At 38.3% G+C, this 24,962-nt stretch overlaps 1 long non-coding RNA gene across 1 annotated transcript; it reads left to right on the plus strand.

Annotated features, from left to right (window-relative positions):
- The first annotated feature begins 67 nt into the window (after positions 1-67).
- On the plus strand, positions 68-24,948 carry LOC116279361 (uncharacterized). Its single transcript, XR_004188714.2, has 4 exons — positions 68-129; positions 732-894; positions 14,823-14,952; positions 24,858-24,948. It is a non-coding gene; the product is annotated as an uncharacterized lncRNA (long non-coding RNA).
- The last annotated feature ends 14 nt before the right edge of the window (positions 24,949-24,962 follow it).

The raw sequence follows: 24,962 nt of genomic DNA on the forward strand, positions 1-24,962 counted from the left end.
CATTTCCGGTGTGGAGAACTTGCCCGCGCATCGCGGTTGCCATAGAAACCTGACGTCATTTGGGCGACCGTGGCGTATTTTTAATGAAGATGGACGCTGCCTGGAGAGAACAGCAAGTCCCGCCTTCAGGTGTTTGGGGCTGAGCTGAGGGTGTGGGTCCCCGCGGTGGGGGCTGGGCCGCCCTGGGGTGTTGGGAGACAAAGAGACCCACATCCAAGTCGGTTCTTTCCCGCTTTGGGCCTCGGTGCCCCGGCTGTCTCATAGGTAAAGACATTGGGGTCCTCCCGGCCCCCTGAGTGCGGTGTCCTGCTGCAGGGGTGTCCTGGAGCCACTTTCCTTCTAAAGGCAGGGGCGCGGGAGGTGAGACCGGTGACGATTCTCTCTGAGCCTCAACTTTCCCTTCTGTAAATGGGGATAAGAATGCTGTACCCACAGGATCGCTGTGAACGTTCAGTGGTAACACAGGAGTAAGTTGATGGCTCTGGTTATTGCGGGATCATGAATGTCTGTATGAATTCAGGACACTCCTTATTCCTTTTCAACTTTTTTTTTAAACAGAGGGGGAAAAAAAAACCCTGATGAGAAACCCGTTGTAACATCTGGTTGTTAGGATCACTAACCAATTTTATCAGTGTCATTGTCACTAACCCAGTGCCTAGCATGGTGCCAGGCACACAGTTACATACAGCAGTAAAGCACAGCGATTGCTGGATCTGTCTCTCCCTGTGCAGCATTTCATGCCGGTGGCCCAGCTCATATCAGGTGTCTGAAGGAGGCAGGTTCTGAGGATTTGTGTTCTGATGACTTCTGAAGCTCCTACTCCAGGTTCAAGGGCAGCAGCTTCCAGGAGACCGCAAACACTTCACATTTTTGGTGGCATGACTCCTGGCTCAAGTGAGTTCATAGATCTGAACAAAAGCATGTTGTGGAATAGCTCCTGTGAGGCTCACAAACTAGCCTAGAAGTAGAGAAGCTGTTTGACCTCAACATGGGAGAAGAGGTGTAGCAGAATGGAATTTCACTCCATCAGCAGTTACCTGCTTTGTAGTAGCCCTTGAGGCCCATCAGAGATGCTTTTTTTGTTTGAAAGCAATGAATTGTCCAGCCTGATGAAGGAACTTGATCTTTAACATGCATTTGGAATAAATATACCTAAATTGTTCTCACTGGGTAAATATTATTCAGTGATTCCCATGTTTCTTTCAGGGTGGTTGTTGAAATATGCATTTGGTTAGAAAGTCTTTCCAGCAATTTGACACTGTAGTATAGTTTCTTCCCTGGTAGCCACGTTTTTATCCATTCTATAATGAAAAATTTTAAGAAGCCAGAACATTTCCAAATGTTAGTTTAAAATGTTTTAAGAGTTTATATATTTTTAAAAATAATTACTTTAGACTGTTTTATTAATCTTTTAAAATAACTAAATACTCTTAAATATAGTTCTGTTTACTTTCCCAGTACATAACAGTTTCAGCTCTTTATTACCTGGCCCTTCTACCCCTCCCCCTGCAGTGTACTCAGGCAACCACTGATCTTCTCTCACTACAGATTAGTTTTCATGTCCTAGAATTTTATTTAAATAGAATCATAAAGGGATTTCTGGTTGGTTGGTTTTGGTCTGACTTCTTTCATTCAGCCTATTTATTTTAGATTTATCCATTTTGTTGCATGTATCAATAATTCATTCTTTTTTATTGATGAGTAGTATCTATAAATAGATATATTGCAATTTGTTTGAAATTTGTTGTTTTTTAATTAAAGCTCCAGTGAACATTTGTGTTTAAATTTTTGCACAGACATATGCTTTCTTTCTCTAAGGTAAATACTTAAGAGTGCAATGGCTGGATCATATGGTAGATGTAAGATTAACGTTGTTAAGAAATTGCCAAACTGGTTGCACCATTTTTCATTTTCTTCAGCACTGTACCAAAGTTCCATCATCCACAATCTTGCCAATGCTTGGTATGGTGAGTCTTTTTAATTTCAGCCATTCTCATGTGGATGCAATGGTATCAAATTGTAGTTTTAATTTAAAATTCCCTAATGATGTTATTGAGCACATTTTCATGTGCTTATTTGCTGTTTCTATGTCTTCTTTGGTGAAATGTCTATTTAGAATTTTCCCACATTTATTTATTGTAGTGTCTTTTTCTGCCTAATTGACTTTTCATAGATTTTCTGTATTCTGGATACAGATCCTTTGTCAAATATGTAACTGGCAAGTATTTTCTCCTACTCAGTGCCTTGACTTCATTCTCTCATCAGTGTCTTAGGGAGGGCAGTTTTTAGCTTAGAAGAAGTCGAATTTATGTATTAGTTTACTTATGGATTGTAGTGTTGATGTCTCATCTATGAAATATTCACCTAATCCAAGGTCACAAGGATTTTCTCCTGTGTTTCTTCTAGAAAGTTGATGGCTTTAGGTTGTATTCAGGTCTGTGATCCATTTTGAGTGGGCTTTTGTGTATAATGTGATATGTGAATCACAGTTTATATCTGTATATATGATATCCACTTTTCCCAGCACTTTGTTGATAAGACTATCACTTCTCCACTGAATTGCATTGCCTCTTTTTCAAAAATCAGTTCTCCATATATGTGTGCATGTATTTCTGGACTCCTTATTCTTTTCCTTCAATTTACTTGTCTACCTTGATTCCAATACCATACACCCTGTCTTGATTACTGTAGGTTTATAGTGAGTCTTCAGATCTGAGAGTGTTCATCCTCCAGCCTTATTCTTCTTTTTCGAAGTTGTTTTTTTATAGTCCATGGCCTCTGCATTTCCACATAAACTTCATAATTGGCCCATAATTTTCTTTAAAAAAATATTTCCTAAGATGTTTGTTGGGATTGCACTGAGTATATAGGATCAACTTGGGGAGAAGGGACATCTTAACAACATCTTAACAATACTGAATCTTCTGATCCATAAAGACAGCTCTCTCTCTGCTTATTTAAGTCTTTAATTTTTCTGAACAATGTTTTGTAGTGTTCAATGAATAGGCCTTGCATGTTTGTGGACAGATTATCCATAAATATTTCATACCTTTTGGTGCAATTGTAAAAAGCATTGTTTTGTAAATACAATTCCCAATTATTATATTTTCACTGAACTATCAGCAAGCAGATGTTTAATAATAGCCATTGCAGGAAATTTTTGGTGGAACGCACAGGCTACTTTAGGATGGAAAAGCTACTTGATGCATAACGTGCTTTGACTGTGTTTCTATATCAGCTTTTAGACATTATTGGCACTCTACTGAAACTAGGGAGGAGATATCACAGAGATCATTCTACAGGACATCTCCCAGGAAGTCCATCTCAATGAATTCCTGGGTTCTTAGGGGGTGAGACAGATAGAAGGAGAGAGCATGTGTGTATGCGAGCACATATGTCTGTATGTATATGTATGTTGAGGAAGCTGCAAGGAATCTTTATTGTAAGGAATACTTGAGGTTAATACTGTGGTCATGTCAGCCCTGTTCACTTCCTGCCTCATAACAGGAGCCGAATCACAGTGGTTGCTATTTGTTTTTTTCCAGCTTCATTTGGCTAGCATGGTTACCATGGTGACTCAGTGACTGCTGTGGGATTTGGTGCTGATTGAGAATCATGTTATAATTCTAACCTGAATTTATGACTGTGATAGTTGTCAAGTGTTGCTTTTCTGATTTGCTCATTCCTTTCAGGTTTATTCATTGAAATTTGCCTAGAGATAGAGTTTTCTCTTCTCCCTGTTTATTTATTTTTTAATTTATATCAGTATGGCTCATAGATTCCTATTTTGCTCAAAGGGCTACTGTCTGATTGTATAATTATTTTGTTGTCTAAATTGTTCCAGAACTGGCCAATAGAAGCCCCTTTAAGCTGGCTTCTGTGTCCTTAGAATTCTTTGAGCATATACTTTGCTCTTTGAGCCTGAGTATCTCCTAATCTCTAGAAAGAAAATTATGATGCCCACCTCAGAGCATCGCTTTGAGGAACTGAAGATAAGAAGTCTGATAATTACAACCTTCAACCTGTGGCATCTAGTAGGCCCACAGCAATGTTCATTTCCCAATCCAGTTTGCCCACTTCATCCTGTCACTGTGATGCCTCTGACGTTACCATAATAGCATGACCTCCAGGGAGAACACTTGGGCATGTGACAGAAGCAGGGATAAGCCCACATGTCCATGATGTGACAGCTTCAGTGTCACTGCTGTGTGTGGAGGGGGTGGTGTGGTGGAGCTGGGGGAGGGGCAGAGCATCACTGCACAGCTTCCAGTGAACTGAGTGGGGACGGGCAGAACATCCTCACCCCTTCCCCTGCATTTCATGTGCTTTACCATCCTCTCACTTTTCTCTGTATTCCATGTGCTGTCTGATCCCCTGTCTCTCCCTTTTAGTGGAACATCTGAGGAGGGTGAAGACCCTAAGCCCCAGAAACAAGAGCTGATAGAGAAGAACCAAGTATGATGTTGAGCCTGCTAGACAGGTTCCTGGAGCAGGATTGAAGAAGGGGTCGGCCTATCATTGGGACACTTTAGTTAAGTCACTACCCTTTCCGCCATTGTCTTCTTTACAGCAGGTTAACAGTACCCAGTGCTCTGGACCACCCAGGAATATTGTGGAGTTTAGGTATGATCCCATGTGAGAAAGCAATCTGTGCTCATAGGTGGGAGAGAAGAACCAGTGCACTTTCCAGTAATTACATTAACAGACACACCCCAGATATCATAGAATTCTGCTTGGCAGGCATTAAATTAATGCTACACAAATGTCAGCTGTTTGGGCCAAGATTTCTCCAAGTGGAAGCCTCAGAGGACTTTATTAAACTCACGTGGGGGTGCTTGTTAACATTCCAGATCCCTGGGCCCACTCTACGTCTACCGAATCTAAAGCAGGGATGTGGAATGAGAGGTATCTACATTTTGAGTAATATCTCCAGTGTTTCTGATACTTATTCAAGTTTAAACACCTCTGCTGTGGACAAACACGTCTTAAAATTTTGAATCCTTTAGTATCTAATTTCTTTTCCAACCTCAGCCTTAAATATCTGTCTCTGCTCCTGCATGTCAAATAGGTTAACAGTTCCTTAATTTAAGTAATATTTATTCAGTGATTTATATGTGTGGCATTGAATGAGACACTGGGGACACAGCACAGAGAACAAGACAGGCAGGGTCCCTGAAACTTTCATTCCAGTTTGGGAAAACTGGCCGTAAAGAGGTGAATCAATAAATGGGGCAATTTCATATGGGGATTTGCACTTTGATGAAAACAAACACATAAAAAGAATACAAAATGACGGGAACAGGGATTATTATAGATGAGGCTGTCAGTGAAGCTCTTTCTCAGGAAGCAGCATTAGAGCTGAATCCTGAATGACAAGAGGACACCTGGCCTGGGCAGGCCTTTGGGTCATTCGCCCTGTGATTTGTGTGGCTCTGGTGGTTGCAGGAGCGGACGACCACTAGCTCGTGTGGGTGGGGCCTGGCAGACGAGGTGAAGGTGGTGGGAGATGAGGGCAGACAGGAGCCACATGGTCCGGGCCGTGTCAGGAGTTTGGAGTTCATTCTTAGGGCAGAGGGTTAGCGTGTGGGGGTGACAGGCTCTGATTCACGTGCTCACAAGGTGACTCTGGCCGCTGTGTGGGGAGTGGACTGGACAGGGATGGGATAGCTGTGGGGATAACCCTTAGGAGAAGCTTGCAGAGTCCAGAGGAGGGACGAGAGTGGATTGGCCCTGAGCTGCAGCAGTGTGCAGAGGGCGGGGTGGCCTGGACAGCGGGTGTAGGAGGTAGGACAGGTGGGACCTGCAGTGGCTGTAGGGGGTGGGTGTGTGAGGATCAGACAGGATCCAGGATGACCCCTTGGCTTTACCTTTGGTCACGTGTAGAAATGGTGATGTGTTTCCTGAAGTCAGTTGTTCCAAGTGCTTTTGAGAAGTTCTCAAGATAATTAGGTCATTCAGCAGTGGTTACAGTGAAAGTTAATGATGTACACAATCTATCATTTGATGAGTAGCATTCAGTTATAAGACTAATTAACTTTATTGAACATACATGCAAACTATAAAACTATAAAAATATATTATAAGTATTTGTTTAAAGCATGTAGTGTTTATTGAGCTGTTATTGTGTGCCTAGCACTGTTCTAAGGGTTTTCATGTATTAACTCAATTCTCAAAACAACATCCCATGACATAGGAATGGTTGTTTTCCCCATTTTACAGAAGATGTAAATGAAACAGAATGGTTCTTTCAGTCTCCTAAGATCACAGAGAGCCAGTAGAATTTTAAAAATATTGGTGTTTAGGACCAGTTATCTTTGTTAAGACCAAAGCATGGAATATTATTTGTTTTAAAATGGTTTGTCTTTTACAGTAAATACTGCTTAATCCCAATTTTATATACTCATACAGTTTATAAATGACAGAACAATGGTTTGCACCTGGTCTATCTCCAGAACCCACACTTCTAGCCAATACACTTAGGAAGAAGAAAATAAAACATAACTATATCAGGCCACGATGGATGATGTTAGGTTAGAGCCATCCGTATCTCTTTGGGTGGAAACTATGCATCATTAGGCATTTTGCCATGTACCAGATGGTATTTATTTAATAAAAGGACAAGGGTAATGATTATAGGAAAAAAAAGCGTGTTAAAGATGAACAAACCAGACCTTAGTTAAAGTGGTAAGGACAGATTTTTAATCAGTAATATACTGTTGTGACAGGAAAAAGAGTCTAGCATGAACTGACCTCAACTTCCATTTGTACAGAGGTGACTAGGCTTTTTAAAGGGAGTATGAGGGAAAAGGGAGGGGGCTGAGTAGGAGCTCCATACAGTCAGGGAAGGAAAAAGAACAAAAAGCAGGAAGAGGGTGTTCATCCATGTGAAAGCCATCTGGGTTTGCTACCTGGCACTTATTCAAGTTAGATTTCTACCTCCCACAGAGGCTGGGAGACGCGGTCCTCTCTTCAGCAGTAAATTGTGCTGACAGCCTTGAGTGTTCTCAGGCGATCACTTTAAAGGAATTTAGGATCATGTTAGGGATGAGGCCTTGAGCTCTTAGAAACTACGTTAGTATTTTGTACAAGACTATTGGCCAGGTTGAAGCCTGGTTGGAAAGAGAGCTGGGAGGAGTCTGACTAGAGTGTGGTCAAGGAGAGAATCTTTGTCAAGGGCAATATTTATTAAAAAAAACCCACAAACAATAAAAGGGAATAATTATTATAGTTCCTATGCATTAGACAACTTGGTTGTTAAAATAATTCCTTGGACTTCCACGATGAATTATTTTCCCTTTTATGAACTAACTCAAAGTGCTTTTCAGATGGGAATCACAGTACCCTGTGCTTTAGGCTTCAGTGGTTTGGAGGGATGGTCTGACCCCCTTTGATAGGTGAGGCCAGTGGAAAAATTCCTAGAATCATGCAGCATGTACTCTTGAGTATGGCTCCTTTCAGTCAACATGGTGTGTGTGTGTGTGTGTGTGTGATTTAAATTATTGTCCACAGTTGCAGGTCATTCATTCTCATTAGTGTATAGTATAATATGACACTGTGTGGATATTTTACAATATATGTATCTGTTTTGGGGATTTCCATGTTTAAAATTTTTACTTATGAGTTATTGTACTATGAATGTTCGCTTACGTATCTTTTTGATGGACATTTATTTTCATTTCTCTTGGACATACACCAAAAAGTGTCATTTCTAAGTCGTAGACTATATACGCTAAGCAGTTTTTCAAGTGGTTGTTCTGATCTACGTTCCCACCAAAGTGTGAGCGAGCCCTACCTGCTCCAAATCCTTGTCAGCACTTGGTGTTTTCCATCTTTTTCATTTTTGTTGTTCTGGAGGGCATGGAATGGTATCTTGCTGTGGTTTTAATTTTAGTTTCTTTGTTTTAATTTCTCTTTAACTCCTGAAGTGTTAAGTCTCTTTGAATGTAAAGAAGGCCTATCCTCATTTTTTTAACCTTCTAATTTGTTTGCTGAAGAAACTGGATCTTTTCTCCTATAGAGTTTAAAATCTGTTTATAAAAATTATGTCTTTTCATTGGGAAAAAAAATAACCTGTAGAAAATGGAGAAGGATGCTCCCTGGTGATCTCAGTCAGACTTGCAGATGTGAAAGTCTCATCAAGGGGGCTTAGCAAAGGGGGTGGTGATGAGAAGGAGTAAGGGAAGTGAACGGATTCTATTGTATAGGCCAAAGCTTTCTGAAATTCCCTACATGCTGGTGGTGTCCAGCTGTTTTCCTGACTGTTGGGAAGAGAAGCCTCATGTGTACAGTCTTTCAAAACCCCACTGAAGCACATAAGTGTGGGCCTTGGGCCTGGTACACTTCCTTATGAAGAGGCAGAGAGCCCACACAGCCTGGGCCAGGCTTGTCACCTTGTGTGGGAGTATTTCTCTCTATTTCAGATTCAGTGAATATTCCTTTGTTTTGCTTAAGCATGTGTGCCAATGGCGCTCAGGCATGCCCCTACCTTTCAGTTTTGTCACATTACCAATTATTTTGTTGTTTAAGACATATCAGACAATATCAAAATGTATATTAGAAATTAAAATTGTTCTGTCTGTCCTTTTTGTCTTTGCTATATCCCCCTTCATAATACAAAGACAGTCTTTGTGAATTTATTGATACCTATTCTCCAGATTTTTTTTCCTGTGTGACACATTAACTTATATTTAATTACAAACACACACATATATATATATAAACCTATGTTGATATATATTTTTCTGCATAATGAGACTGTATTCTACATTTTATTTTATGATTTACTTGACAGACTAAATATGATTTTTTTCATTTTATTTATTTGCTTTGGTGTGTTTCCAGGTATTGGTGGGGGATTTATATTGTTTTTTTATGTGCAGTGTCTCTTTTTTTAATTGAGGTATAATTGACATATAACAGTATAATAGTTTCAGGTTACAACATGATGATTCTATATCTGTATATATTGCAAAATGATCACCACAATAAGTCTAGTTAGCATCTATCACCACACAGTTATAAATCTTTCTGTTTTGTGACAAGAACGTTTAAGCTCTGGTCTTTTGGCTTTTCTAAACAAAATGTAGTATTGTTTTGCACATTTTCACTATATACACATATAGTTATCCTCCAGCTTGCTGATTTATTTAAATATATGATATTTTATAGTATATTATATATAGGATCTAATTTTATACATAATTATATATATAATGTTAAATAAATTGTATGTTATATACATCACCTGGTCCTTGTGAGGAGTTTAAAGGCAAAACTTCATCAAGATCCCAGTACAGTATTGGGCACATCATCCACAATGCGAACGTTTCCAGCCTTCCCATCCTAACTCTTCCAGTCTTTTAACTGGGAGGTTGTTTCTTAATCTCAGTAGAATTTTAGTGAGTATTTGGGAATATCAGAAGACGGGAACCACACACACTCCTTTATGTAACATAGGAGTTGCATTGCCATCTCTGTGATATGCAGTGTAATGGAGCTGGGCTAAGGGAAACTACTCACCCTTCCCATGGAGTTATCGAGCTCTTCCTCTCCTTTGTTGGTGCCCTCTGTGTTCACATTAGGCATACACATGACCTGAGAGTCTGGAACCCACTTGAAGTTCTAGGAAGAGGTGACTGGTGGGGGGTTGACAGGAAGGGACACTGGAGCAAGAATTAGGAGCTCTTTCTAGGTCCCAGAGCCTAAGCCATTCCAGGGTGAGTTCCTTCTCCTGCTGTGACTTGCACTGTCACACGGGTCTTTACTCAGCATCCATCACTCTTCACACCTCCAGTGACCCAGGGACTACAGAGATCACAGTTATGGTTTCACGCAGTCCAGGTCCTTGTGGAAGTTGTGGTCACCTCTGTAGATCCCCCTTAATTTATAAAGAGGAGGACATGATCAGAGACTCCTCAAAGAGGAGCTGGGCCTGGGACATTGGGCAGGATTCATGGGGCTGGATGGGAGGGAGGGCACGGGGAGTCCATCCTGGCTGGAGTGAAAAGTGGGGACTCCCAGGGAAGCAGACAGGGCTCAGAGGTGGGACACTCCAGGGGCATGAGGCCATCCAGATGTAGGACTGATTGGGGAAGGAACACATTTGCTTCCGTGGGACGCTGCATAGTATCCTCTGGATACACTGAAATGGCACAAACGATGGGAAGAAGGACAGTGCCCTGCTCGTCTGTCTCTGGTCCACGGGAGCAGGTTCAGAACCAGGAGCACTGACAGTCGTAAAGCTGAGTTGATGCTCGGTTCCCTCAACCTCCCTTAAAGTAGGAAGCAGACATCAAGGGGAAGGACTTATGACTAATGGATCCCCCACACCGTCTGGAAACCATACACCCTCTTTAGTTTCTCTCTGACCCCAGGCCCCGGGGACTCTAGTCAGTGAGGTTCTCTCTCCCTCCTGGAGTCACATTCTTAGGCAGGACACTCTGTCCACATGTTCGCTCTCTCTACCCTCTCATTTGTTTCATCTCAGCATTGCCCCAGAGATCACTCAGGTTTTTCTTCTGTGTTACCTCAACTCCTTTCATCAGCTTAGTGAGGTGTATCACACCACACTGCTTTCTTTTTCACTCATTATGATTTATTCCCTATAATAAGCTTCTTTAAAGAGTTCAATGATTTGCACTCAGAAGTTACATAGCCAAGAGGCAGCCAAGTATAATAACAAAGATTGATCTGAATTCTTTGCACTGAAGGCTGTCCAAAGTCTCTTGCTTCAGGGGAATCACAATGAAAATGAACAAAAAGAACACATGGCTCCTTTGGCTCCGGAATCTTAACTCTTAATAGAAAATACCATCAACAATTGGTGAAATTGTTTGTGTTAGCATATCATTGAAAACAGATCTTATGCAAACATTAAAATTAATGCCCATGACTTTTCTATAGATGACTTTTATTATAAACAGTAAAATATATGTAATGTCTCAACTACAAACCTTTCATGTTGAAAGGGTCTCTAGCATGAGTTACTTTAATATTTTGAAGTGAAAAAGTTTAAGAACCTCACAATGGGAACAATCCAATACTGACAAACTAGTGATCAAAGATATACTCTTTCAGTTAATGTAAAACAAGGATATTATGAGGAAGACAACTTTCTAGACCGAAAGGCGGTCACAGCTAGGAAGGAAATAATCTATGATTCAAACCAGCCAAGTGGGACTGGCTTTTGCTTTTTTTACTCTTTAAAACTAAAAACACAACTTAAACACAACACACTAACTGACCTTTTTGACTGTGTTTAGTAGAATCTGTACATACGATTTCCTCTGGGATGTGACGCTTTATTTCTGGATTTCAGCTGTGTTATCTGAACATGTTACCACATACACATTTGGCCCTATCACTTTCGTGGCTTTAATGCTACCAAAACAGGTGAGCCCATAACACCCCTTTCATTTGTCTCTAAATTCATCTCTCTGCTAACTTCCTGAAGGTTGGGATTAACAAAGATGCAAAGGATAATTCCTAGGCTTCCCTGAATCCTTTGACCTTACAGAAGAAGTATTTAATGACTAGGGAATTGATCTGGCAAAATGAGATAAGGATTGTTAGTACAGTTTAGAACATCTGGAAAGCGTTACATTCCAATAGAGATAATTTTTTAAGAAGGAGAGAAGATCATTGAAGCCAAAGTAACCAAATGGCTAAGGAGGTGATACTCAATTCCTGTCTATTTAGAATATGTGGTAAATATATGCCCTTATCTCAGGATATCTCTCATTCATTCATTGATTCATATATTCATAAATAATAGGTGCCCAAAACAGCAGTGAGTGCCTGCATGCCCAGCTCCCTCTGTTGGTGTGGTCTATAAAGTCCTTTTACCATCCACCATCTGTGGAAGAATAGACTTAAAAATTTCCTCTGCATACACTGAGAACCACATCAGTCAGTTTTATACTTTTTGTTTCAAATATCAAACAGAATTTGGAAATTTCAAGGGGAAAAGGAAAATATTTAACCATATTTTTTGTGCTGCTGTTCTTTTTTCCTTCCAGATGTTCCTAGAGTTCTTCTTTTATCAATTCCTTTCTGTTTCTTCTAGTCATTCTTTAGGATGTATCTGCTGGTGAAAAATTTTCTTAGTTTTTCTAATGTCTTTTGAAAATGTCTTTTGATAATCCTCATTAATTACTGAAGGATAATTAAGCTGGATATAGAATTTGAGGTTGATACTTCCTTTATTTTGGCACTTGGAAAATGCTGTGGACTACTTGATTTCTGTTGAGAAATATGCTGTCCTTTATACCGTTTTTCTCCTGTAGGTTGTACATTGTGTCTTTCTTCCTGATTTCAAGATTTCTTTTTTGTCTTTACTTTTCTGAGCTTTGACTGTGATGAATTTCTTTGGGTTTCCTGAATTTCTTGGGGTTTACTCTGTTTTGGGTTCACCTAGCTTCTTAAAAATACAGGTTTAGACACATGTATGGTCAATTAATTTATGACAAAAGGATCCAAGAATATACAGTGGGGAAAGGACAGTCTCTTCAATAAATGGTGTTGGGAAAGTTGGACAGCTGTATGCAAAAGAATGAAACTTGATGGCTATCTTACACCACACACAAAAATCAACTCAAAATGGAATTAAAGACTTGAACATAAGACTTGAAAACATAAAACTCCTAGAAGAAAACAAGCAGTATGCCTTCCTGTCATAGGTCTTGGCAATGATTTTTAAAATCTGATGCCAAAAAATATGCAACAAAAACAAAGATAAACAAGTGGGACTACATCAAACTTAAAAGCTTCTGCACAGCAAGGAAACCATCAACAAAATTAAAAGACAACCTACTGAATGGGAGAAAGTAATTGCAAATATCTGAAAAGGAGCTAATATTCAAAATATACAAAGAACTCATTTAGCTCAAAATCGAAGCAAAACAAAACAAAAAACCAAACAATCTGATTTAAAAATGAGCAGAAGATCTGAATAGACATTTTCCCAAAGAAGACATACAGATGGCCAACAGGTACATGAAAAGATGCTCAACATTACATTATTAATCATTAGGGAAATGCAAATCAAAACCACAATGAGATACCACCTCACACTTGTTAGAATGACTACTATAAAAAAAGACAAGAAATAACAGTTGTTGTCAAGGATGTGGAGAAAGGGGGATCCTTGTACACTGTTGGTAGGAATGTAAATTAGTGCAGCAACTATGGGAAACAGTATGGAGGTTCCTCAAAAAATTAAATGTAGAACTACCATATGATCCAGCAACTCGACTTCTAGATATTTATGCAGAGAAAATGCAAACACTAATTCGAAAAGATATATGCATTCCCATGTTCATTGCAGTATTATTTACAGTAGCCAAGATATGGAAATTTTGCTCGATATTTTCAAATTCCCCTCCATAGTGGGTATGTTAGTTTCCTATGGCTACTATAACAAGTTAGCACAAACTTAGTTGTTTAAAACAAGAGAAATTTATTTCCTCATATTCTAGAAGCCACAAGTCTGAAATTAGTTTCACTGGGCCAAAATAAAAAGTGTTGGCAGAGCCATGTTCTCTTTGGAGGCTCTGCAGGAGAATCTGTATCTTGCCTCTTCCAGTTTCTGGTGGCAGCCAGCATTCCTTGGTTTGTGACTACATCACTCCAATTGCTGCCTGCACAGTCATACTGTTTCCTCCTTTTCTGTGTGTGTCAGCTTTTCTTCTGCCTCCCTCTCTCAAGGGTACTTGTGACTGCACATAGGGCCCACCCAGATTATCTAAAATGAACGCCCTGTTTCAAGATCCTTAATCACATCTGCAAAGCCCCTTTTTCCATTTAAGGTAAGATTTATGTTCCAGGGATTGGGACCTGGTGTCTTTGGGGACCATTATTAAGCTTATTACAGTGATCATACCACTTTGAATCCGCATGAGCAGTGTATGAAAGCACATGTTGTTTTGCATCCTTACCAACTGAGTGTATTGACAAACCTTTGGAACTTTGCCAGTCTAATAATTTAGAAATGGTGTCTCATTGTAGTTTTAATTGCAGTTCTACTTTACAAGCAATTTTGAACCTCTTTTTGCATATTTAAAGACAAGTTACATTTTTTCCCTTTAACTGTTTATTGTTTTTACATGTCTGTATTAGGGTCATTGGTTCTTTTCTACCTCTCAATTTATAAGCTTGTATATAGATGGGAAATTAGTACTTTTTTAGAGATGTTAGTTGTGGATATTTTTCTCAGTGTGTGTTTATTGACGATCATGTTTTTTTTTTTGCCATGCAAAATTGTTATTTTTTATGTAGTCAAATTTATCAGTTTTTCAAATTATGCTCTTGAATTTTGATCATAGTTAGGAAATCTTTCTCCACTTCTATTATAGGTGTTAGCAGGGCTGTGCTCCCTTTGGAGCTTCAAGGGGAGAATCTGTTCCATCCCTCTTCTGACTTCCAGATTCTTATAATACTTGAATGGTTTTATGTTTTTACACTTAAATCTGAGACATTTGGAATTTATTCTGATTTAAGACATAAAAATGGATCTGTTTTTAAACCTTTTTAACCCTATAGTTATCAACCTATTGCAATACCACTTATTAAATCATCCATCCTTTCTCCAATGATTTGAAATGCTACCTTAATCATATTCTAACTTTCCAAATATAATTTAACATATGGCAGTATTTTCTATTCTGCTGCATTAGTCATTCTGTCAATTCCTGGGCCAATACCACACGCTTATATTGTACAAGCTTTATATTCTGTTTTAATATCTAGTAGGACCAGCTGCAACCCCTTCCACCAACCGTCACTCTTTCTCTTATTCTGACTTTGACTGAAATATTATATTTCAGAATATGCATAGAATCAGAGATAGACCACACAGCTTTAAGGAACTGAGGCTGACTTTATGGAGCCAATAAAGCCCCTTGGAAAACCAGAAGTCTGTTGCCTTGCTTGCAGTATTCCCAGCAGCTTTCCCAGGTAAGTGAGGAATATCTCTTCCTGCAGACCCAGAAACCTCAAGGGACCTCAAGAAAAAAGGAATTAACCTAAATCTATAGGCATTGTAGGTAAAGTTTGATGGCAAGTCCTAGCCTCAAGAAGCTTTTAAAGGTCCAGTTAAGATTCCTTATGAAAAGCTCCAGCAAAGCATATTTTAAGAGCCTCTATGGTCAGCCACTACTCTTGCTACAGTTATGTAAATAACAGGCCAAGTTTAATGGGACTAGACTTATTTTGCAAACAAATAGTCTAACTGTAATTTATCTTTGATAGAAGTGAGAGTGGTTTTAGAGAGAAAAAGATGTTTAGTAAAAAACTATAACACATCCTTGTGGATATTAGATTCTAGTCCTGTTCATCATCTTTGAGGTTTTGTTGTCTACCTGTGAACTGGACTGGATACTGAATGCAAGTTTCTTCGGACACTGGCTACAACTATGCAAACAAACACTTCCAATTTTCTCCCACCCTTCTGATCTAAAATCAGTAAGAACAAAGACTTCCCTTGAGCCTCCTCAAAAGGGACCATACCAGGTCCTCCTCACTACCCAGATGGAAGCCAAGCTTCAGACACTTCAATCTTGAGTCCACGTCTCCCAATTAAAGATCACTTCTAGACTCTTAGAACTGCATCCTAGCTGGAGATCTAAAATTAAACTTGACTAGGGAGATTGCTCTGTAGAAGCAGACAGCATCTTGAGGTGGTCAGTTCTCCCAAGGTCGTGGATCAAGATCTTTATCTCTAATATGAAACTTTTTTTCGTTTTGCCTTTTTGGTACTTGCTTTTCCTTCTGTTAATGCATGGAAGATGGTGCCCCTTAACTCTAGCAACTATTGCTGAATCTGAAAAAAGACTATAGCTACACAACAAAAGTCCCTAGGCTTTCTTGCTGTGGTAGTTTTAAATAACAGAATTGTTTTAGATTACTTACTGGCTGAACAAGGAGCCTGTGCCATAGTAAATATTGCTGTAAGTGAATCAACACCTCTGGTATTGTAGCAAATTAAAGGACTTAACAAACAAGATACTTATCTAGAACGGATAATGCCTTTTCAGGTACATTCTTTGATTTATTCGATGCCAACTGGCTTGGTTGATGAGGGCATTAGCTAAAGAGTACATGTTACTCTCTTAGTATTATCCTCCTGATAGTCATCACTGTAGTCTCCTTGGTGCTCTGTGTTCTTTCAAAGGTTTTAAATGCATGTTCACAGCCATCAGATGGTCTCACTGTGCTTGAAGAAACAGGAACAAGATGAACAATGAGATAAATAGCAAAAGTAATTCTTCTATAGACCTGATATCATAATCTACAAGTTTTCATGGTGAGACAGGAACAACTTTAATGGCAGCTGAGAGTGGCACAATTACCAAAAGGTGGACTTGTTTAAGTAATTAAACAAGGAGATCATTAGACTGAGGTGGCCCTAATACCGCAGTGGCCTATGTAAGCAAACCAAAATCTAAGCCTGTAAATGACTCAAGGTCACAAAATTATAAAGTAAGGACAACCAACCACAAACAGCCAAGTGGGCTTTAAGCCATTGCTAGCCATATAATTTCTTCTCTTTGCTTCCGTACCTTCCTTAAGTAAGTCACTCTCTGAGCTCCTGTCAGTGGAGCGCTCCTAATCACTTCCTATTTGGTGCTCAGTCAGAATCAATCTTTGCTCACCTAAACCCTCAAAATTCTTAATATGCTTCAGTTTATCTTTTAGCAGAACTCAACAACAGTCTATTATATTTACCTAGATATTTACCATCCTGTTCCTTTTCCTCTGCAAGTACAGTCATATTTCTGTCTAAAAATAAAATGTCATCTTCCTCACAATGTTATACCCTGCCTTTCTTCACTAGCAACACAAATTGAATGTCATTCAATATCAATAAACAGCCATCTGCATCATAATTTCCATGCTTACAAGAATACTAATGACCCATAAAAATAGGAAAGTTTTAAAATTAGTTAACATTTGTTTTGGGTCAAGTAACATTTATTTTCAGAATTGCACTGTGACATTTTTCATCCTTATTTTACATATAAAGGTAATAAAGAACTGGGAGGTTAGATACTTTGCTTAAGCTTGTACACTTAGAAAATGACACATCATGGATTTAAACCTAAATAGCATGGCTCCAGAGCTCATAAATATTTAGGGGGATAGAACTTGAGACACAAAAGCACACAGATTAATTATCAAGTTTCAGCCACAGAAACCCAAACTGAGACACACTTATGCATACAAATGTTTGTCTTGACTGAAACCTGGTAATAAGATATTTGAAAGGATTTCTTTTTAAAAGGAGCTCTATGGTCAGAAGTTGGCCAAATTGGACACTGATGTTAAATACCTAATAGGAACTTTTTATGGACATCTCTCCTAAGCTGAAATAGAGCTGTGTACCCAGAGAAAAAGAAATATGCTGAAACCTTTGTGGAGTGATTTGCTAAAACATTCCACACACACAGCCCTAAATCTAGAACATGGGAATCTTTTGATTTCCATCTTGGTTGGAAATCTCCCTGATGTAAAGAAGCAAATTGAAGATAATGTAGTTGGATGGGCAGGTCAGCCCCTTGATCACTTTCAACCCAGTTCTTTGAGAAATTAAAAGACAACTATCCCTTTCCTGCAAATTGAATCTTTACAAGAACAGAAATCTAGAAGTAATTCAAAGCCCACATATCCTTACTGATATTCAGACCTCTGCTAGTCATCTTAAAACACTTACAAATATCGTAAAAGATTGGAACATTAGAGTCAGAACTGTCCTGCATTTAAGGGAAAAAAGGAAAATTTAAGAAGTAATTATCCTAGGACTTTAATAATAAGCAAATATGCTCCAAAACTCATTCTTGGAGAAAGTTTACATCATTTATCAGTGCCTTTGAGATATAAACTTTCAACCCTGTCTTTTCTAGGGCCTGAGAGCCATCTCTTTTAAATGCAGACTTCAAGGATATGGTTCTTGTCAGAAGTTAAATAAATAAAAAAAGAACTATTTGGAAACTAGACAAATAAAAAAATCTTAAAAGTCTTCTCTACAAATATTAGTAAAAAGCTTTAGCCATCTGAGCAGATAACCTTAACTTTTTCCATCTGCCAGAAACAAAATTTGGATCCAACCATTCTTTTATAAATTAGTGAGTTTTTAAAACTATTTTACCTATATCATTGCTAATACTTTAAAATGAACGTTATAATTTCTCTATTTGTCTGTATGTCTAATGCATATGTTAGAGATGTGTGATATTTCTCTACCTCCAGATGGTAAGAGATTTGTAAAAGATCTCTATTTAATTGGCTTAAAGAAAAATAAGTGCTTAAATAAATTGTGTTCCTAAACTCTCAGAAATAAGATAGAAACTAACCGAAATGTTTTTCAATTTCACATGATCTGAGATAATCTTCAGTATGTAAAAGCTAGTTTAAGTTTGTTGGATTAATTAAGACATACATATGGCTTCAGAGTTATCAACATTAAATATAATGCAGATACAACTTTCATTCTGTCTAAATGTACTAGTCATAAGTTCATATTACCTCTTAAAATATTTGTTAGCAAGAAAAGTAAGAAGATTATGGATAGCTGTTTAATGTCTGTTAAAACTTCATGAGTGATCTAAATATAATTGTTAAAAGCAAGTGAATTAAAAAAATGTACATAAGACAAAAGTTTATAAAATAACTTTCAAACCATAATTATGTTTTATAATGTCATCTTAAAAATAGTTTCCCAAATATTTTTAGTAACTTCCAACCTTAGAATTTTGCAAAGTTAATTTAAATGTTGGATACTCTTGGAATATTGATATCATTTCAAAATAAGTTAAGGTACTGAAACATTAATTGTTAAACACAAGTCTAGGTTTACCTACTTTTATCCTCTTGTTAAAAAGGAACAGAAGATATTTGGGTTTGTTAGTAAAAATGTTTTGTGCCACACTGAAAGATTGTACTATAAGGAAGGATATACTTTTAGAAATTATCAAATGGATTCATAAATCCACCAATTTACAGAATGTAGGGATAGAACAGACAGTTCACAATTGCTTACCTCCTAGTTTTCACTGTAGACTATGGTTTGTAAGCATTAAGAATTCTAATTAATACATATAATTTAAACTACTAAATATACTATGGGAAATTATTTCATCTCTGTAGGTAAGAAAAGGTATGAGATATGGAGATGTATTTTTGGTAGAGGAAAAAGGTAATTTTGCCCTAAAGTAGAATGACTTTTTCAGAATGAGAAAGAAGAGAATACAGGACACTCTAAATAGTTATAAAAAGCAGAGGGGAGAGAGAGAGGATTTTACCTTGTATGGTCTAACTGACTAAAATGGAATGAATTTATTATAAAGGTTTAAATAATATGCTTTAATATAAATAGTATGTTTATGTTAAACTAAAACTTAATTTTCTTTTATCAGCTGAAAGGTCAAAGTTTCACTGTTGGTCTGTTCTTGAGAAGAGATTGGGAAAAATTTTTCTGTGCCTTTTAAAGTATTTGCCTAGAAAGGTGATATTTTTTGTCTTTCTAAAATAATTTCCTGTGCTTCCTTGTTTTTATCAGGTCATTGATTACATAAGAAAATTGAGTCTTTTCAATTTTTAATTAAAAGAGCTAAATTTTGCTCACAACTATGTAAACTTTTATATTTGCCTTTAAAATCTTTCATTGTCACTTAGGTTCAATAGATAATTAGATATTGTTCCATAATGATCTGTGATCCTATTTAGTCAAATGTCCTTTTAAATTATCTGTAACCTCGTGTTATTTTGGAATCCTTAAAAGATCAAAATTCAAGATAGAAAAAAATCATTAGAAACCCTTAAAAGTCTACTATTTATGGTTAAGTACTCTTAGAGTTGAGTGTATATTTGTTTTCAGAAATTTTGTTATGCAAATACAACCTGCATATTTAAGATGAACAATGAGATGATACCCAACATACAGTTTTGTAAACTGCTTTTTTTTTCTACAAACAAAATATTATGGAGGTCAGAACAAGCAAATCAGTATAATCCCACATAATAATAAAATGGCCTTATAAACACTCATGGTCAATTTAGGTATGATAATGATAAGAATGGTTATTTTTTGACTTCCTCTGTCCCTACAGTGTTGTAAGTGCTAAACCTATACTTGCTTATTTAATCCTCACCACATCCAATGAGGAGGAGCTATGGTTGCCTGACTTTAAGCATCAGGGAACTGGGGCACAGTGAGGGCAGGGCAGGCAAGTCACAAGACTAAGAGATGAACAGATTCTGGGTGGCTACTGAGCCCCACGTATAACTAGTGTCTGCTAGTGCTTCTCATCTGGTAAGACCCTCAACCTTACTGTTCATCAGGGCACAGCAAACAAACCAAACTGAGATCCCATGTTTTCCTTTCTCAGTTAACTAGGTAAAAGTTTAAACAACTGATCTTAATCAGTGTGGTTTGGAATTTGGGAACCTATGTCCTATTACATTGTAAAAGGGGCTCCTCCAACATTCTGTCCCACTTCCTGTGCCTCTGGGATATTGCCATTCTAAAGTGGATAGCTTTCCTGTGCTTGGGTCAGAAAATGCCTATGTTTCTCCAGCCTTTTTAATATTTTGTATAATTGCAAGTACAATAGGAATTTATTTAGTTAAAAATAGATGACATACAAAGAGAAATAAAGAATACCTCAATGCCCACCACCCAAAGAAAAGCCCTTCTAATGTTTTCATCTGGATTATATTCCTCCAGAGTGATTCTTATGCAGATATCATATATTTATACAGGGATGCATACATTTATATGTTTACACACAAAACATAGGATCTCATTTTACATTTAATTTTGTAACTTGCTTATCTCACTGTTGTGGGTTGAATTGTTTCCAAATCATGACACTCCCATGTCTTATTTGGAAACAGTGTCTTTGTAGATACAATTAAGTTAAAGATCTTGAGAGGAGATCATCTTGAATTTAGGATGGTCCCTAAACCCAGTGACCAGTGTCCTTATAATAGAAAGGAGATGGAGCTTTCACACACACAGGGAAGTAGGTCATTTGAAAATAGAGGCAGAGACTGGAGTTACGTTGCCAAAAGCCAAGAAAGCCAAGAGCTACCAGTAGTTGGAAGAGGAAAGGAAGGAGTCTCCTCTAGAAGCTTCAGAGGAAGCTTGGCCCTACCAACGCCTTGATTTCAAATTTCTGAGCTCCAAACCTATAATATAATGAATTTCTGTTGTTCTGAGCCACAAAGTTCTTGTTAATTAATAAAGACAGCCCTAGGAAACTAACGTACTCACTAACCATACACCTCAAATGTCACTGATTGTGAATAAACATCACTCTGTATCCTATTTTTTAATGCCTGTGAAGATAGGAATACCAATAAAACTATATAAGAGAAATAGGGGCTTCAAGATGGCAGAATCGAAGGGCGTGGAGCTCACCCTCCCCCACAAATACATCAAAAATACATCTACATGTGGAACAGCTGTCACAGTACCTACTGAACTCGGACAGAAGATCTTGTACAAGTGGATCTAAAGGAAAATCTTCACAAAACCAGATAAACAAGAAGGTCTTTCTGTATAGCACAGGGAGCTATATTCAATACCTTGCCATAGCCTATAGTGAAAAGAATATATATGTGTACAGCATATGTATATATATATATACACATATATGTATGTATACATATATATGTGTATGTGTGTGTGTGTATATATATATATGCAGCTGAATCACTATGCTGTACACCAGAAAGTAACACAGTATTGTAAATCGACTATACTTCAATTAAAAAAAAAAGATATCTAAGAAAAATAAATAGGCTAAATTCTTAAGTCCTAGTGATTTTCCTGTATTGATTCATTTAATGTTCCCAGCACTCCATAAGATAGATACTGTTGTTCATCCCCATTTTGTAGACAAAAAGCTGAGGGACACACAGAACTTGGCCCAGGAGTGCACAGTCAGGGAACGGGACAGTTTAGGTTTGTACCCAGCACCTCATGTTCCAGAGCCTGAGAAACTGTCAAAGATTTGTTGTGTAGTGACAGAAGCAGCTGGCAAAGGCATGCATAATTTAGGAGGTCATGAAGCAATATTCATATATTACATATTTATACAAATAGCTGGACCTAGTGACCTTGGTGAGAGCACGTTCCTTGCAATCACAGGGACAGGTTCAAATAGTGCATTGAGATAAGAGGTCAGTGGGAAGTGAAGAATGTTAACAGGGAATGCTGCAAATGCTTTCTGGAACTTTGATTTTGTTGGATGGGGGAGAAAGGGAGAGAAAAGGAGAGAGAGAGAGAGAGAGAGAGAGAGAGAAGGCCTGTGACCAAATGGGGAAAAAGGGTGGAAAGACGAATTTTTTTTAACATCTTCAGTTCCTTAAAAGTATAAAAGTTGATGTGCAGGAGCCATGTCATCTCAGGTTTAACCTTTGAATTTTCCCATACTTCCCTCTTATTTCCACTTTAGAGTTAATGAGATGCCTCCAATGAACAGTATGAGTCTTTGAGCTCAATATATATTTAGCCATGAGTGAATAGAAGAATGAATAATTGTGTGTCAAAGAAATGCTAGTGGAATTTTGCTTCTCAGGGAGGCAGCAAATGGCTCAAATCCTGGTGTGATGTGGCTAGATGATGCATGATCTGAGGACCCCTGCACAGGTGACTGAGATGGGTCTAGAATTTTCCTATAAATATGTTAACATATGGAGCAGTCCAGGAGCAGCAGTTAGGTAAACACCACAGCTTGCTGCCCTGGTGCCATCTCTCACTGAGCTCACCAGGTGAGTCAAAGGCAAGCCTGTCTTCCCAGCGTGGGGAACTGGATTAGGATCAGCACACAGGCATGATGTTGGCAGCTCTTATTAGCTTCTGAATCCCCCAAGAACCTAGAGCTCCTTCTGTCTTTAAAACTTTGAACTAAAGGCTTATCAAAACGATATTTGCTTCCTTCATAAAGATATCTGTCTCATTAGGAGAAACTATGAGAAATGACTTTTCACAGTGCCTGTCTTAGCACCCATGGCTCAGCCAACTTGTACAGCTGTACCTCAACATTTAAAGGGCCCTTGAAATCCCACCAGGTGTCATATACTCTGGGCAGGCTTTCTCATTCACCCCTCAGGACACTGTGACACAGGTATCATGAGTCCCACATCATAGATGCCCAAGTCAGAGCCTCAGTCACCTCTCTAGATAAATGACCCCTCAGATACTGGGTTCATATCCACAATTTGTGTAGCATCCTTACTATCAAACAGAGAAATTGACAAGTAATTTAAACTAAGAATTCACATTAAAATATACAGGAACAATCAACATGTTAAAATATGCCAAAAATCACAAGAGCTAATATCATGAAAATATTTCAAAGATCCTGAGAATTAATATTAAGTCAAGACAAGACAAGATATGAAAGAAGGAAGAAAATGTGAAATCTCTTGGAAAAGGCCAGGAGCCTGTGCAGGTGTCTATGTTTGTGTGCCCTCACCTACAGGGACATGTCTGGATAAGAGGCACTGTTCTATGACAACAGGCCCCTTTGGGTCAGGGAATAGGAGTAAGACTTGAGAGACGCAGGACAATTTCAATTTGTAAGTATACTTGCATACAATGTTTAGAAATACTGTACTCAGGAAAAACAGTACTTTGGTAAAACTTTGAAAACAAAATAATTGCAAACAGATTGGCCAAAGTAATTTGTATTCATTGTATTGTATTTCATGGGGAAATGAAGTAGATAAAAAAATTGAATTGACTGTGTGTGTGTGTGTGTGTGTGTTTCTATGTCCCTTCTGGCTCTACCACCTCAAATACATGCCCGCAGTTGAAGCTTTACCCTTAGTTAATACCTAAGATGGACTTCCAGCCTCATGTTTAGATATCCTAGAAAATGTGTTTCTTTATATCCTAGAAAAGTGATGGAATACCCTGCTTTTGTATAGGCTGCCGAGCCTTCCTCTCACACACGGTGTCATCACCTGTCAAGACACAAAACACTACTGTACAGGCTGCCCACACCACGATCCCAGACCTCACACTCTCTCAGTCGCCTCCTTCCTGCCCTTCACCTGCCCACTGACTGCCAAGGTGCGCTGCTGCCACTTGGCATTTCATCAAGCTGTGGAGTATATGTGTTTACAGTCTTCTTTTACACCTGTCAGATTTTTTCAGATAGAATTAGAATCATTCTGTACATAGATCCATAGGCTGGATTTTAAGGGAGGGTACCGTAGTTTTGTTGAATTAAATTGTTCGTAAGAAATTTTATTTTTTATTTTTTATTTCTTGGGGTGGGGAATTAGATTTATTTATTTATTTTTAATGAAGGTACTGGGGATAGAACGCAGGACCTTGTGCATGCTAAGCAGGCGCTCTTCCACTGAGCTATACCCCTCCCCGAAGAAATTTTAAAATGGCGATATGTTCGCGCCACCTCGTGACCGAAACCTGAACTGCAGCTTGAACATTGCAGAAAAGGAGAGTGGGAGGGAGGGGCTGTGACAAAAACCCAACACCACAGAGCTTTTTGAAAGTCTGGGTGTAAAGGGTGGAATTCCTTGGGTACAGCTATACTGATGGCCTCTTTCTGGACATTTCATATAAATGGAATCATACAATTCGTGGTATTTTGCATATTCGGCTTCTTTCCATTGGCATATTGTTTTCAATGTTCATCTGTGTTGTAGTATGCATCAGTAATTCATTCCTTCCTATTGCCAAATAGCTTACCACATTTTCATTATCCATTCGGTAGTTGGTGGATATTTGGGTGGTTTTTGCTTTTGGCTATTGTGAATGATGCTACGTACATTTGTGTACAAGTTTTTATGTAACTGTATGTTGTCATTTCTCTTGGCTGTGTACCTAGGTGTGGAATTGCTGAATCATCTGATAACTCTGTTAAACTGAGGAACTGCCACACTGTTTTCATGACCCTGACAGCCTTGAGGAGTATACGCAATTAGTTTACTCG

Source organism: Vicugna pacos, chromosome X (genome assembly GCF_048564905.1).
Source record: "Vicugna pacos chromosome X, VicPac4, whole genome shotgun sequence".
NCBI lineage: Eukaryota > Metazoa > Chordata > Mammalia > Artiodactyla > Camelidae > Vicugna > Vicugna pacos.